Below are 17812 nucleotides of genomic sequence, written 5' to 3' on the forward strand. Positions count from 1 at the left end.
GGAAATATTTTCTTAAATTGCAGCCAAAATTATCTTTCTCCTGTCCTTCCCCTCTTTACAGCCTTTCCATGACTTTTCATTGCCTTTAGCCCAGACTATCACAGTTTACAAAGAAAGAACAATTGTTTCCCCATTGTGGCACAGGCTTCAGGAACATGTAGGTTTTTCTTGTTCATGTTCCCTCTGCTAAACTATTCATTTCAATCTTCAGATTTCACTTTAACATCATTTTTGTTTAATCAGAGTAGATTGGGGGTTTTTTTGAAGTATAATTTATTTACAATGTTGTATGAATTTCTGTTTTACAGTAAAGTGACTCAGTTATATATAAATCTACACTTTTTTATATTCTTTTCCATTATAGTTTATCCCAGGATATTGACTGTAGTTCCCTGTGCTATACAGTAGGATGTTGTTGTCCATCAACTCTATATGTAATAGTTTGTATCTCCTGACCCCAAGCTCCTAGTTTCTCCCTCCCCCCTCCCCTCCCCCCTTGGCAATCACAAATCTGCTCTCTATGAGTCCGTTTCTGCCTCATAGGTTCATCTGTGTCATATTTTAGATTACATGTATAAGTCATATCATACGGTATTTGTCTTTCTCTTGACTTGATGTGATAATCTCTGGTTGCATCTTGTTGCTCCAAATGGCCTTATTTCATTCTTTTTATGGCTGAGTAGTATTCTGTTGCATATGTACATACCACAACTCTGCATCCATTCATCTGTTGATGGACGTTTAGGTTGCTTCCATATCCTGGCTATTGTAAGTATTGCTGCATAAACACTGGGGTGCATGTGTTTTCGAATTATGGCTTCTTCTGGATATATGCCCAGGAATGGGATTGCTGGATCATATGGAACTCTAATTTTACTTTTCAGCCTGTAACAATTTACATTCCTACCAACAGTGTAGGAGGGTTCTCTTTTTTCCACACCCTCTTCAGGATTTACTGTTTGTGGATTTTTCTTGTTTTTTTTTTATTTTTATTGAGGTATATTTGATTTACAGTGTTGTATTAGTCTCAGGTGTACAGCAAAGTGAATCTATTATTCATATATATATGTATATACACACATATATATTCAGTTCAGTTCAGTTGCTCAGTCGTGTCCAACTCTTTGGGACCCCATAGACTACAACACACTAGGCTTCCCCTGTCCATCACCAACTCCCAGAGCCTGCTCAAACTCATGCCCATCGAGTCAGTGATGCCATCCAACCATCTCATCCTCTGTTGTCCCCTTCTCCTCCTGCCTTCAATCTTTCCCAGCATCAGGGTCTTTTCAAATGAGTCAGTTCTTCCCATCAGGTGGCCAAAGTATTGGAGTTTCAGCTTCAGCATCAGTCCTTCCAATGAATATTCAGGGTTGATTTCCTTTAGGACAGACTAGTTGGATCTCCTTGCAGTCCAAGGGGCTCTCAAGAGTCTTCTCCAACACCACAGTTCAAAACCATCAATTCTTCAGTGTTCAGCTTCATAGTCCAGCTCTCACATCCATACATGACTACTGGAAAAACCATAGCTTTTTAATATGCTGTCCAGGTCGGTCATAACTTTTCTTCCAAGGAGCAAGCGTCTTTCAATTTCATGTCTGCAGTTACCATCTGCAGTGATTTTGGAGCCCAAGAAAATAAAGTCTGTCATTGTTTCCATTGTTTCTCCATCTGTTTGAAATGGAATGATGGGACTGGATGCCATGATCTTAGTTTTCTGAATGTTGAGTTTTAAGCCAGCTTTTTCACTCTCTTTCACCTTCATCAAGAGGCTCTTTAGTTCTCTTCGCTTTCTGCTGTAAGGGTGGTGTCATCTGCATATCTGAGGTTATTGATATTTCTCAGTAATCTTGATTCCAGCTTGTGCTTCATCCAGCCCAGCAGTTCACATGATGTACTCTGCATATAAGTTAAGTAAGCAGGGTGATAATATACAGCCTTGATGTATTCCTTTCCCAGTTTGGAACCAGTCTGTTGTTCCATGTCCAGTTCTGATGGTTGCTTCTTGACCTGCATACAGATTTCTCAGGAGGCAGGTCAGGTGGTCTGGTATTCCTCATCTCTTGATGGATTTTGTTGTGCTCTAAGGCTTTGGTGTAATCAATAAAGCAGAAGTAGATGTTTTCCTGAAATTCTCGCTTTTTCAGTGATCCAGTGGATGTTGGCAATTTGATCTCTGGTTCCTCTGCCTTTTCTAAAATCAGCTTGAACATCTGGAAGTTCACGGTTCATGTATTGCTGAAGCCTGGCTTGGAGAATTTTGAGCATTACTTTGCTAGCGTGTGAGATGAGTGCAGTTGTGTGGTAGTTTGAACATTCTTTGCATTGCCCTTCTCTGGGATTAGAATGAAAACTGACCTTTTCCAGTCCTGTGGCCATTGCTGTGTTTTCCAAATTTGCTGGCATATTGAGTACAGCATTTTAACAGCATCATCTTTTTAGGATTTGAAATAGCTCAATTGGAATTCATCACCTCCACTAGCTTTGTTCATAGTGATGCTTCCTAAAGCCCACTTGACTTCACATTCCAGGATGTCTGGCTTTAGGTGAGTGAACACACGATTGTAGTTGTCTAGGTCATGAAGATCTTTTTTGTATAGTTCCTTTGTGTAATCTTGCCACATTTTCTTAATGTCTTCTGTTTCTGTTAGGTTCATACCATTTCTGTCCTTTATTGTGCCCATCTCATATATATATATATATATATATATATATATATATATATATATATATATATATACTTTTTTAGATTCTTTTCCCATATAGGCCATTACAGAGTATTGAATAGAGTTCCGTTTGCTATAAATAAGTCCTTACTAGTTACCTATTTTATATATAGTAATGTCTGTGTGTCAATCCCAGTCTTCCCATTTATCCCTCCTACACCCTTACTCTCCCCAGTAAATATAAGTTTATTTTCTACATCCATTACTCTGTTTTGCAGATAAGTTCATTTGTAGCTTTTTTTTAGATTCCACATACAAGCAGTATCATATGATATTTGTCTTTGTCTGACTTCATTCAGTATGACACTGTCTAGGTCCATCCATGTTCCTGCAAATGGCACTATTTCATTATTTTTATGGCTAAGTAATATTCCATTGTATATACGTATGACATCTTTATCCATTCCTCTGTTGATGGACATTTAGCTTGCATTCATGTCCTGGCTATTGTAAACAGTGCTGCAATGAACACGGGGGTGTATATATCTTCAAATTATGGTTTTCTCCAGATATATGCCCAGGAGTGGGTTTGCTGGATCATATGGTAGCTCTATTTTTAGCTTTTTAAGGAATCTCCAAACTATTCTCCACAGTGGCTGTACCAGTTTATATTCCCACCAATAGTGTAAGAGGGTTCCCCTTTCTCCACACCCTCTCCAGTATTTATTGTTTGTAGATTTTTTTATGATGGCCATTCTGACTAGTATGAGGTGATACCTTATTGTAGTTTTGATTTGCATGTCTCCAATAATAAGTGATAGTGAGCATCTTTTCGCCATCTGTATGTCTTCTTTGGAGAAGTGTAATCAGACTAGGTTCTAACACTCGGAACCAGATCATATGCCCTGTGACTCCTCTAATGCAGGGTCCACCGCACTGAGTCGTGGTGCCTGATCCCGTCATCTGATACGAGGGCCCTGTGTGTTGTCTTCATCACTGCCTTCCTAGCATCTAGTGCAGTATTTAGTCTAATTAAATATTTGATGAATAAATAGACACATGAAAGGAAGGTTACCGGGAACATTAAGAAGGTAAAAACAAAGTATACAAATATGTGCAAGGAAGGTATTCATGATCTTAATAAGCAATAGCAATCGCAACATCAGAAGAAAATTACAGTACCAAGCATTGGTATAATAGGAAAATTGCTGGTATTTTATGAAAAAGTGAAATGTAGCAGCCATAATTTTCCCCATTTTGCCCTCATGCAGAGTCCAAGGATGAGGACTTCATGTTCCTGACTTTTGGGCTTGAGACTCTCTAAGACAGAGTAACTAGGGAACAAAGTCCTGGTAAAAGTAAATGAATATTTCTGTGAGATGTACTCACTGTGAGCAAACACCCCTTGGAAGGAAGGTTCATTACTTGGGGAGGGTCAGGGAAGGCTTCATGGAAGCAATAATGATTAACTGGAGCCTCAGAGTTTGGGAGGACTTTTAAACAGAGCTGGCTGAAGAAGGCATAATAGTTTGTATTCAGGAGAATTATTTTGTTTCAGTTCTGCCACTAAACTAGCTCTATCCTCAGGCGTCAGGTGTCAGGTGAAGCCTAATCTGGATGTTTCCTCATCCTGAAAGTAAGATAAGGAAGTCTTCTAAAGCTGTTACTGTTCTTTGATTCTGGATAGAGAGATGACCCGGGTTCGATCCCTGGATCAGGAAGATCCCCTGGAGAAGGAAATGGCAACCCATTCCACTATTGTTGCCTGGAGAATTCCATGGACCTAAGAGCTTGGTGGGCTATAGTCCATAGGTCACAAAGAGTTGGACCTGACTGAGCAACTAACACACATACACACACACACACTGTAATGTTGGGAGGAATGCAAAGTGCTTGAGTCTGGCAGCACCAAAAGAGAGAGACAGCAGAATAGTGAGAATGGCGTTACTCCATTATTTAGTCTTGTACCAGCAAGACTTCTATCACAATTATTAAGTAGGTATCTTATACACACACACACCTGGCAGTGCTTCGTTCATCTGGTGACACGAGCATAACACTCGGAGAAGGCAGTGGCACCCACTCCAGTACTCTTGCCTGGAAAATCCCATGGACGGAGGAGCCTGGTGGGCTGCAGTCCATGGGGTCGCTAAGAGTTGGACACGACTGAGCGACTTCATTTTCACTTTTCACTTTCGTGCATTGGAGAAGGAAATGGCAATCCACTCCAGTGTTCTTGCCTGGAGAATCCCAGGGACAGGGGAGCCTGGTGGGCTGCCCATCTATGGGGTCACACAGAGTCAGACACAACTGAAGCGACTTAGCAGCAGCAGCATAATACTACATAGAATCGTGTCTGATGTCACCAGTCAGTTGTGAAGTACTTAAGATCTGTATCCACAGTCTTCATCTTGATCTCTTCAATAGCACAGAGACTTTTCCACAATAGGCACTTAATAGGTATGTGTTGAGTAGATGGGTGACTGTATAAATGAGGATTTCTTTGGAATCAGTTTAACGTGTCTTCAAGTTGACTTCTAAGTAGTTCAAAATGCTATATTGTCAGTGATCCATCCCACTTTCTCTATCTTTAAAAGAAAACATCTCATATAGAACACATCGTTTACATGTCACTGAGTTCTCACTCAGTGCTTCTCAACAGACCAGAGTCCATTCTTTTAATTCTTGTATCTAACTTCATTTACTCTGTGAAGGGAAATGGGCTATCATCAGAGAGTAGCTGTCTTTAAGCAGTGAAGCAAAAGAAATTAAAAACACTAGCAACAAAACAGAAAGAACCTGGGTTCAGAATGAATTTTTAAAATTAGCCTTGTTTACACAGACTCTTTACCAATGACTGAGAAAACCATTAATGAGCCAATCAGCAGAAATTCTTTCCAATGCCAGTTGTTCATTGAGCTCATTATAAGATAATGTTATTTGACTAAAGTAGAAGTCAGGAAGGTAAGGTTTTTCATAGCCAACACTAATGCAAATACATTAACATTACCAAAGGAGTTTGCAAATAATTAGCTATCAAAAAGATTATGTATTAAAGCACCATTCATGAAGTGCTGTAAACCAAACATTTGCCTTTTTTTTTTAAGTATGCCCGTTCTGATTATGAGGCCTTGCCTGGTGGTTCAGCGGTAAAATAATCTCCCTACCAAGGCAGGAGACACAGGTTCAATCCCTGGGTTGGGAATTGAATCCACTGGAGAATGGAATGGCAACCCACTCCAGTACTCTTGCCTGGGAAATCCCATGGACAGAGGACCCTGGAAGACTACAGTCCATGAGGTCGCAAGAGTCAGACCTGGCTTCACGATGACCACCACTGCTCATGAACGTGCTGCCATCCGAGTGAGAAAGACGAGAAGCCACTGACAGGAGGCTGAGCATCACTGCATTATTCTTGGGCTGCTGTCACAAAATACCATCGACTGTGTGGCTTAAACAACAGAAACTTATTTTTTGCCAGAACTCCCAGATCAAGGCCCAGCAGTCAGTTGCCAGTGAGGGCTCTCTTCCTGCCTTCTCACTGTATTCTCAAATGGCAGTGAGAGCCATTTGAGGCATTGTGATGGTCTTTTATTCAGGCATGGAAACCAACATGAGTGCCCCTCACTTATGACCTCACTTAACATTAATTACCTCTCAAAGGCTCCATCTCCAAATCCTACCACATTGAGGGTTAAAGCTTCCGGAGGGACAGACAGACTGAGTCCATAACAACCACTGATGTATCAATGAAGGGACAGAAAAGATGGAAGCTGGCTCTGCAAATAGTCATCACTGATTGTCCTAAACTTGCCTCTGCTCTAGTAGGAAGCAAGAACACAGTTTGTATACACCCTTCTCTTCTGCTGTAGGATCTTCGGAGGTTCACAATGGAACTCCCTTAGCACAGAGATCAAAGACTTGCGTCACTTGAGTCATATTCTTTGAACTTCACACAGGCAATAATATCCTGTCCATTCCTAAACAAACATTACCTTTCTCCAGTTCTCTTCTTCCACTGTCATTTTATTGCTCCAAACCAGCATCAGCTGTCAGGACTACTACAGTAATCTATGAATTGCTGTTTCCACACCCCCTTCCCATCTTGCTTTCCTTCCATCCATTCTCCACAAAGTAGTTACGTCTCCCCTGTGGAAATCCTTCGGTGATGTTCACTGTGGTTAGGATAAAGGCCAAAACTTTACTGGCAACCTCCACTTTCAGACATGATGGAGTAACAGGGACCAGATATAACTCTGCCTTATAAAGGACAAAATTATGAAAATGGTTTTTCAAACATTAAACAATAGGCAGCACAGTGTAGTAATCCTCAGGGAAGGGGAAAAAATAAGTTGAGCCCTCTAATCGTCCTGGCTTACTATCTGGGAAGTTTTTAGGACACTACAGGAACAGTGAACCCAGAGCCTGTAAGTCTCACTAAATTAAAGAGAGAAACTTCAAATGCTGGGGAGACCTAGGCAACTAGAATTTACAGAGTAGAATATACCAGAGGAGAGAAAGCAATCTAATATAGGCATAGCATTCCTAAAAGAGAAAGGGAAACAAACAAAAAAAAATGATGGCTAAAGTTTTCCACAATTTAATAAAAATTACAAACCCAGGTGGTGCTAGTGGTAAAGGACCTACCTGCTAATGCAGGAGACATAAGAGACAAGGGTTTGATTCCTGGGTTGGGAAGATAACCTGGAAGAGGGCATGGCAACCCACTCCAGTATTCTTGCCTGGAAAATCCCTTGGACAGAGGAGCCTGGAGGGCTACAGTCCATGGGGTTGTGAAAGGGTCAGACATGACTGAAGCGACTTAGCACGCACACACTCACAAGCCCAAGGGACTTTCCTGGTGGACCAGTGGTTAAGACTCCATGCTTCCATTCTCAGGAGGGCAAGTTCGATCCCTGGTCAGGGAAATAAGATGCTGCATGCAGCACTGCATGGCAAACAAACAAACAAAAAAAAGCCCAGTATTTAAAAAAAAAAAATGTAGAAACCTCACATTAAAGCACATCATGATCAAATTTCTTAAAGCCAATGATATATGCTGCTACTGCTGCTGCTAAGTCGCGTCAGTGTCCGACTCTGTGTGACTCCCCCATAGATGGCAACCCACCAGGCTCCTCCATCCCTGGGATTCTCCAGGCAAGAACACTGGAGTGGGTTGCCATTTCCTTCTCCAATGCATGCATGCATGCTAAGTCGCTTCAATCACGTCTGACTCTGCGACCCCATGGACAGCAACCCACCAGGCTCCTCTGTCCACAGGATTCCCCAGGCAAGAATGTTGGAGTGGGTTGCCATTTCCTTCTCCATTGATATGATATATAGACCATCTTAAAAGCAGCCAGAGGGAAAAGACACATTACAAAAGAGAAAGATTGATATGACAGCAAAAATTTTGTCAGAAACAGTGAAGTCAGAAAACTGGAATATTTCTAAAGTATTGAAAGTACTGTCAGTGTACAATCCTATACCTAGGGAAAACATCCTTCAAAAATAAACGTAAACATTTTTTTAGACATACAAAACTTAAAAATTCAACAGCAGAAAACCATCCCTACAGGAAAAGTTAAAGGCAGAAGATAGAAATCTGGAACCATGCAAAGGATTGAAGAACATTGGAAGTGGTAGCTATGTAGCAGAGGGAAAAGAACAGGAGATTTTATTAATTTTAAAGTCACTTTAAAGGAAAATTATTGAAAACAAAATAACTACAATATATTATGGCATTTTGTAACATATATAGAAGTAAAATATATGGTAACCATAGCCCAAAGACTGAGGAGAATGGGAAAATTAAGTATGCTGTTGGAAAGTTCTTATACTATACCTGAAGTGATATAAAATCATTTGAAGTTAGGCTGTGATAAGCTAAGGATATACCTTATAAATCCTAAAGAAATCACATACACATACATATATACTTAATAAACCAATAAAGGAAGGGAGACAGAAAGTACAAAGAACAAATGAGACATATAGAAAACAATGGTAATTGATATGTTCATTCTTTGACCACAATGAAGTTAAAAATAATATCAGAAAAGTATCTGGAAAATTCCATACATTTATAAGCTAAATAGTACACTTTTAAATAACACCTAGTCAAAGAAGTGACAAAATATTTTCAACTAAATTAAAAAGATAACATCAAAATATGTTGAATGTAGCTAATGCAGTGCTTCCAGGAAAACTTATAGCATTTAAAACTAGGAAAACTCTAAAATTGATTATCTAAACCTCCTTCCTTCTAATTAAGATATTAGAAAAAGAGGAGCAAATCAATCCCAAAGTAAACAGAAAAAAAGGAGCAGAAATTAAGAAAGAGAAAATAAATAATAAATCAAGGAAACCAAAACTGAGTTATTTGAAAAATGAAATTGATGAACCTCATGCTGGAATAATCAGAGGACAAAGAGAGCTATTAGCGATAATGGAAATGAGAGTGAAGGCAACTCTACAGTAGAGCGATCCCATAGACATTAAAAAGAGTAAGGAAATGATCATGAATAACATTATGTCAACAAATTATATAAAGTGGACAAGTTCCTAGAATAGAAACTATCAGCTCATTCAAGAAAAAATAGATAACTTGGAAAATAAATTTTTGTGTATTGTGTTTATGCCCTGTAACCTGACAACTTATTTGTTCTTATCATTTTTAATGGATTTCTTAAGATTTTCTATATAAAAGATCATATCATTCACAGACAGTTTTACTTCTTCCTTTATAGTATTGCTCCCTTAGAACACCTAATACAATGCTGAAAGGCAGACTTCTTGTCTTTTCTCTGATCTTAGGGGAAAGCACCCAGTCTTTTACCTTATAATATGCCGTCAGCTCTCGGGTCACTCCTCAGGAAGTGGTTTGGGGTATGCCCACAGTCATGCTGAGATAACAGTGGTTTTGATAGAATCGTCTTCCTGTCTTTCCTGGGACACACCCAGGCGTTACACTTCACTAATTTCCAGCAGATGGTTCTCTCGTTGTTAATTTATGACTGGGCATAAATTGCTGTTCAAATTACTCCAGTCAAGGCTCATTTGAAGGGATAGTTTCTGCCGTCAATGTTTGATATTTGTTCTGACTCCAGGAGGGTTCCTCCTGCTTTTTGTTTGTTTGTTTGTTTTAGCAGTACCCCGTGGCACGTGAGATTCTAGTTCCCTAACCCGGGATTGAACCCACACCTCCTGCAGTGGAAGCACAGAGTCTTAACTACTGAACCCCCAGGGAAGTCCCCCTCCTGCTGTCTTCTTTCGGGTTCTCTTCTGAAAATTCACCAGGCTGCAGTTTAGCATGTATCTTGAATCTCTGTATCCCTGCACTGTCCCTGTGAATACTCTTAGCCTTGGTCTTCTCCGTGGTCTGCTGCTAATAAAGTCGGTTCCTTTAGTAATTATTTTTTTATGACCTCCTTCTACTGCCAGACACTGTCTCTGAGCCAGGCATCTGAAAATGGGTGGGGCATGATATGGCAAGCTGCTCTTTAAATAACACCCTCATTCTAGGAGCTGGGTGTTTGTAGGGGTGTGGAGGGCAGCTGCATGGTGTCCAGTTGGCTTGCCTCTCCTGGCATGGGACTACTGCTTTATAAAACAGGGCAAGGATGCTCAGGATCTCAGTGTTGTCTGAATGTCACACTCAAGGTAGAGCCTACATTCCATGAGTGGGAACTGGGCAGAAGGGAGTCCCTACCCCTCAACCACATTCAACAAGGACTTAGCCTCAAAAGAGGTAGTTAGGGACTTCCCTGCTGGTCCAAGGGTTAAGAATTCTGCCTGCGAACACAGGGGACATGGATTCGATCCCTGATCTGGGAAGATTCCACAGTCCTTCGGGCAACTAAGCCTGTGAGCCACAACTACTGAGCCATGCGCCCTGGAGCCCGTGCTCCATAACAAGAGAAGCCACTGAAATGAGAAAACTGCACCCCACAACGAAGAGTAGCCCCGACTTGTCGCAATTAGAAAAAGCCCACAGGCAGCAATGAAGACTTAGCGCAGACAAAAGCAAATAAATAAAAATTAAAAAAAAAAAAAAAAAGAGGTAGTTAGGGGCAGGATGAGAAACACTGATGTTTTGCTCCACCTAGAAAACCCTCCTACTGGAAGCTGCAGGGATAGGGAGCCCTGCAGCTATGGGGAGCACTGTCTTGCCTTGCTGAGTTGGGAAGGAGGGAGTGGTCTTGGTTCAATACCACAGATTCTTGTTTTTCTTACTCAGTTTTCATACATTTTCTTGAATAGATGTTTCTTCTTTTGTTGTTTGTGTTTTGCACCGTTCCTAGAGGCTTGAGGTGGTTGGGTTTTTAAAAATAATTTTCATCAATTTCGCTGGTGAGTGGGTCAGTGGAGCTCCTCTTACTATCATGGAACCTCCAGCTGCTTAAATTTTTAAAAAGATGTTTTTGTGCAAAAATGCAATGGTCCAGAAGAGTCTTTGTATAATGTTTGCATTTGATTAAAAAAAATAATAATTAAATAGGAATCCCTTAGCAGTCTAGTGCACTATTAGGACTCTGCTCTCACTCCTGTGGACCGAGGTTCGATCCCTGGTCCAGGAAGTAAGATCTTGCATGCTATGCCGTGTGGCCAAAAATAAAAAACAAAAAAAGACAAACTTGTAATATAATTTTTAAATATAAATTATATATAATGTACGTATAATACAAATAATTTTTTAAATTTAGATTAGGGTTTTTTGAAGGTATTATATACATGAAATAGCAGGAAATATATTTTTCTTCTATCTTTGTTGTACATTAATCCCTTTTTGTGCTCCATTTTTTTCTCATTACATTAATATTTACAAATATTAATCTTAATATTTTTTCTCACTACATTAATATTTACAAATATTAATCTTAATAGAAAAGGGGTTTGTAATTTTTTTTAATTCCTTCAACTGTGAATTAAGCATTACTCCAAATACACATGTTGGCATGGTTAGTTTTTTATTATATATTAAGACTATAGGAAAGTGATTTACTAGCTACATTGTATTCAGTTCCTTAAATAAAAGAAATATTTTGTCACTGGATTTAGAACTGCTTGTTCTGAACTTTGAAGTCACAACCTAATTGTCATCCCTAACTCATTGTTTATCTAGCTATGTATGCTGTTAAGGTCCATGCCCTAAGTGCTGTGAGTGTATTTGTTTTATTAAAATAGATGATTAACTTAGGGGGCATACTAAAATCCCATTAATCATAAACAATTTTTTTGATTAACTGGAAAAAAATATTTATAATTCATTACCTAGTTTATTAAGCACGCACTGTGTGTTAGGTGTTCTGCTTTTGAGATATACATAGCAATAAAAAGTAAGTTGAAGATAAGCCAAGATTTATCATTAACTAGTAGTAGAAGTACAAATTATCTGTTCTGGATACTTGGAACATTCATCCTTGGCCCTTTAAATGACTTGGGCGCATAATATAACACATCATAAAGAAGAATGAGATTCATTAAGTATATACTGTATGCTAAACAATTAGTTTAATAAACATATACTTTAATAATGCTTAACAATCTGATATCTCACTTAATCTTTGTAGCAGAGCTATGAAGCAGATACTATTTTGTAAGCAAGCAAACTAGAGAAATCAAGTAAATAACTCAAAGTTATATGGTGGAGCTAGTATTTAAATGCAAGTCTTGTGACTTCAAAGCTAATTGTCTTTTTAAAACTTTTTATTTTATTTTGGAGTATAGCCAGTTACCAATGTTGTGATAGTTTAAGGCGAACAGCAAAGGGACTCAACCATGCATATACATGTGTCCATTCTCTCCCAAGCTCCCTCCCATCCAAGCTGCTGCATAATATTGCAAAGCTCACTGTCTGAACTGTAAAACCAAGGTCCTAATTCAATACTACCCATGATTGGACAAACTCTTGAACAATAATTTGTTCAAATAGTAAGTACCTAGCACTGAGTGAGTTAATATATGACAGGAAATGTCATTGACAGTAACACAGACATATCCTTGAAGATATATGCTACACTAATAATTACCAAGCTCTTCGTATTAGAAATCTTTTTTAAAATTTTCTTGGCTGCATCTTGTGGCTCCCAGGTTCTTAGTTCCCCGACAAAGGATTAAACCCATGCTCTCTGCTGTGGAAGCTCAAAGTTCTAACCACTGGACTGCTAGGGAATTCCCCAATTAGAAATATTATGTAACAAAATAAAGGTGATCAAAATATGGCAGTACATTTGTTGCTGCTCAGTTTTTTAGTCATATCCAACTCTTTGTGACCCCATGGACTGCAGCATGCCAGGCTTCCCTGTCCTTCACTGTCTCACTATCTTATGAGCTCAAACTCATGTCCATTGAATTGGTGATGCCATTCAACCATCTCATCCTCTGTCGTCCCCTTCTCCTCTTGCAATAAATAAATATGTCTTAAGGTCATCTCTCACATATATCACTTATATTGAGTACATGTACTGCAAAGTTTTCACTATGCAATGATGATATGATTTTAAGATGAGTCTTGCAAAGTATTCTTTTTTATTAAGATATAACTCACATATGGAAAATTTATCCTTAAAGCATACAATTCAATAATTTTTAGTATATTCATGGGAATTCCCTGGCAGTCCAATGGCTGATACCTTGCCCTTTCACTGCTGAGTGCCAGGGTTCAATCCCTGGTTGGAGAACTAAGATGCCATAAGCCATGTGGCTTGGGCATAAGAAAATAACCAGAATGAGAAGTGAGTTTTTGTAATTAATTAATTCACTTATTCCTGACTGCCTTGGGTCTTTGTTGCTGTGCGGCCTTTCTCCAGTTGCAGTGAGCGGGCTACTCTCTGGTCGTGGTGCTTGGGCTGCTTGCTGTGGTGGCTTCTCGTTGCACAGAACGGGCTCTGGGGCTCTCTGGCTCAGTAGTTGCAGCTCACAGGCTCTAGAGAGATGGCTCAGTAGTTGTGGTGCATGGGCTTAGTTGCCCACAACATGTGGGGTCTTCCTGGACCAGAGATCAAACCTGTGTCCCCTGAAGTGGCAGGCAGATTCTTAATGACAGGACCACCAGAGAAGTCCTGCAAGTGACCATCTTCATTTACTGAAATGTCAGCAACAGTCTTCGTCCACACATCCCTGAAGCAGTGACGATAATTTGATATCTGCAGTATCTTGATATCCCAGGAAAAAAGCAGCTAAGTGGCAACAAATTGAGGGTACTGCTCAAGGCTCTCAGGTACAATTGTAGTCAGCACAAGGTTCCTAAACCTTAAATATAAGTCTCACTGATGTTCTATTCTAGCAGTTTCTAAATCTAGCAACATTATGAAATCATTTAGGAAGCTTATTGCCAAATGCAAAAGAGATGGAAAATTTTTGTACACATCTTACAAGCAATTATTAAATTATATAGTCTTTGGCTTTCCAGGCACCAATTTATAACAGGCTGCTGCCAAATTACAACTGAAAAGGCCAAAGGAACTTAAAAACACGAAAAAAAGTCTGCATCAATAAGTAGATAGGATCCAAATTCTCTGAACTTAAAAAAAAAAAAAATTCTCAGTATTGAACAAGACTAGACTAAAGACAAACATGCCAGAGATGACAGTCAACTTCCCTTCCAGAAAAACCAGGATGTTGGTATGGTAAGTAAATAGAGGAGAGCTTGGCAGAATCCAACTATCAACCTCTAATTCAGTGGAATAAAGAAGTGGCAGAAAGGGAGTTCTTGGTGGCCCAGCAGTTAGGACTCGGCACTTCCACTGCTGTGGCCCAGTGTCCAACCCCTGCTCAGGGAACTGGGATCCACAAGCCACGAGACTCCACCAAAGGTGGGGGTGGGGGGAAATGGCAGAAAGAAGAATGTCACAAGACTTCAGGGGAGAAGTCCAACTTAAGGCCACACTTAAAAGGCCTTTAAAAGCCACAGGAATTGGAAGGCCTCAAGGCAAGCACACACATACCAAACATAAGCCAGCAGGTGAGGCGGCATTTTCCCACTTAGGAGCAAGTTGCAGCAGGAAAGACACAGAACACAGCCACACCGACTATACGGAATGGTAGTTGGGCCAAATAAGAAGTTAGAAAGCTGACCTTGGTAGTGTGATTTCACCAGACATGAGAAGGAAACACCCAGGATGTTGGATTATGAGCACAGACATGCAAACTGACACCAAAATCTCTCCTGCTTGACTGGAGAGGATGAACTCAACAATAAGACAGTGTACAGTGTGGAGATCCAAGGAGGCTCTCTTTCCTTTGTTTTTAAGCAAATATTAGAGTTGAATACGGAGAAGGCAATGGCACCCCACTCCAGTACTCTTACCTGGAAAATCCCATGCATGGAGGAGCCTGGTAGGCTGTAGTCCATGGGGTCGCTAGGAGTCGGACACAACTGAGCGAATTCCCTTTCACTTTTCACTTTCATGGACTGGAGAAGGAAATAGCAACCCATTCCACTGTTCTTGCCTGGAGGATCCCAGGGATGGGGGAGCCTGGTGGGCTTCCGTCTATGGGGTCACACAGAGTCGGACACGACTGAAGCGACTTTAGCAGCAGCAGCAGCAGCAGACTTGAATAAATCTCTTTTCTTTCAGGAATGAAAAAATACTGAAAAACTCAAAATGGAACCTATGGGACAATTCTGCAATGTAAATGAGAGAACTGACTAGCAAAGAGCGATCTATTTTTCAATCCTAATCCCCCAAATATTCAGAGTGCTTACTGTGTGCCAAACACTGCTCTAGGCACTTGAGGATATTATGTCAATGAATCTTGTTCACATGGAGCTTATACTGGGGGAGAAAGAAGAGACAGATACCAAACAGAGATTTTTAAAAGTTCAGTTCAGTTCAGTTCAGTCACTCAGTCGTGTCTGACTCTTCGCGACCCCGTGAATCGCAGCACGCCAGGCCTCCCTGTCCATCACCAACTCCCAGAGTTCACTCAGACTCATGTCCATCAAGTCAGTGATGCCATCCAGCCATCTCATCCTCTGGCGTCCCCTTCTCCTCCTGCCCCCAATCCCTCCCAGCATCAGAGTCTTTTCCAATGAGTCAACTCTTCACATGAGGTGGCCAAAGTACTGGAGTTTCAGCTTTAGCATCATTCCTTCCAAAGAAATCCCAGGGCTGATCTCCTTCAGAATGGACTGGTTGGATCTCCTTGCAGTCCAAGGGACTCTCAAGAGTCTTCTCCAACACCACAGTTCAAAAGCATCAATTCTTTGGCGCTCAGCCTTCTTCACAGTCCAACTCTCACATCCATACATGACCACTGGAAAAACCATAGCCTTGACTAGACAGACCTTTGTTGGCAAAGTAATGTCTCTGCTTTTGAATATGCTATCTAGGTTGCACATAACTTTCCTTCCAAGGAGTAAGCGTCTTTTAATTTCATGGCTGCAGTCACCATCTGCAGTGATTTTGGAGCCCCCAAAAATAAAGTCTGACACTGTTTCCACTGTTTCCCCATCTATTTGCCATGAAGTGATGGGACCGGATGCCATGATCTTCATTTTCTGAATGTTGAGCTTTAAGCCAACTTTTTCACTCTCCACTTTCACTTTCATCAAGAGGCTTTTGAGTTCCTCTTCACTTTCTGCTGTAAGGGTGGTGTCATCTGCATATCTGAGGTTATTGATATTTCTCCCGGCAATCTTGATTCCAGCTTGTGCTTCTTCCAGTCCAGCATTTCTCATGATGTACTCTGCATGTAAGTTAAATAAGCAGGGTGACAATATATAGCCTTGACATACTCCTTTTCCTATTTGGAACCAGTCTGTTGTTCCATGTCCAATTCTTTTTTTTTTTTTTTTCCATGTCCAATTCTAACTGTTGCTTCCTGACCTGCATACAGATTTCTCAAGAGGCAGGTCAGGTGGTCTGGTATTCCCATCTCTTTCAGAATTTCCCATAGTTTATTGTGATCCACACAGTCAAAGGCTTTGGCATAGTCAATAAAGCAGAAATAGATGTTTTTCTGGAACTCTCTTGCTTTTTCCATGATCCAGCGGATGTTGGCAATTTGATCTCTTGTTCCTCTGCCTTTTCTAAAACCAGCTTGAACATCAGGAAGTTCACAGTTCACATATTGCTGAAGCCTGGCTTGGAGAATTTTGAGCATTACTTTACTATCGTGTAAGATGAGTGCAATTGTGCAGTAGTTTGACCATTCTTTGGCATTGCCTTTCTTTGGGATTGGAATGAAAACTGACCTTTTCCAGTCCTGAGGCCACTGCTTAGTTTTCCAAATTTGCTGGCATATTGGATGCAGCACTTTCACAGCATCATCTTTCAGGATTTGAAATAGCTCAACTGGAATTCCATCACTTCCACTAGCTTTGAGCAAACAAAAAAGTTAGTGTATATATTGGAGGGGCTTCCAAGGTGGCTCAGTGGTAAAGAATGCACCAGTCAATGCAGGAAACACAGGAGATGCGGGTTCAATTCCTGGGTTGGCAAGATCCCCTGAAGAAGGAAATGGCAACCCACTCCAGAATTCTTGCTTGGAAAATTCCATGGACAGAAGAGCCTGGCAGGGTACAGTCCATGGGGTCACAAAGAGTAAGACAAACTGAGTGACTAAGCACAGCATAGTAATCCAGGCAAGAGATGATAATGATTCAGGCCAGAGTAGCAGGAATGGAAGCGATGGGACATGGTCATATTCTGGATATAGTTTGAAAATAGAGCCAACGGATTACCCAAAAAATTGGGTAATAGAGCTATGGTTTTTCCAGTAGTCATTTATGGATGTGAGAGTTGGACTATAAGGAAAGCTGAGCACCGAAGAATTGGTACTTTCTAACTGTGGTGCTGGAGAAGTCTCTTGAGAGTCCCTTGGACTGCAAGGAGATCAAACCAGTCAATCCTAAAGGAAATCAGCCCTGAGTATTCATTGGAAGGACTGATGCTAAGGCTGAAGCTCCAATACTCTGGCCTTATGATGAGAAGAGCTGACTCATTGGAAAAGCCCCTGGTGCTGGGAAAGATTGAGGGGAAGAGGAGAAAGGAGCGACAGAGGATGAGATGGTTGGATGGCATCATGGACTCAATGGACATGCGTTTGAGCAAACTTCGAGATACTGAAGGATAGGCAAGCCTGGTATACTGCAGTCCATGGGGTCGCAAAGAGTCAGACACTATTTAGCAGCTGAACAA

Source organism: Bos javanicus, chromosome 15 (genome assembly GCF_032452875.1).
Source record: "Bos javanicus breed banteng chromosome 15, ARS-OSU_banteng_1.0, whole genome shotgun sequence".
NCBI lineage: Eukaryota > Metazoa > Chordata > Mammalia > Artiodactyla > Bovidae > Bos > Bos javanicus.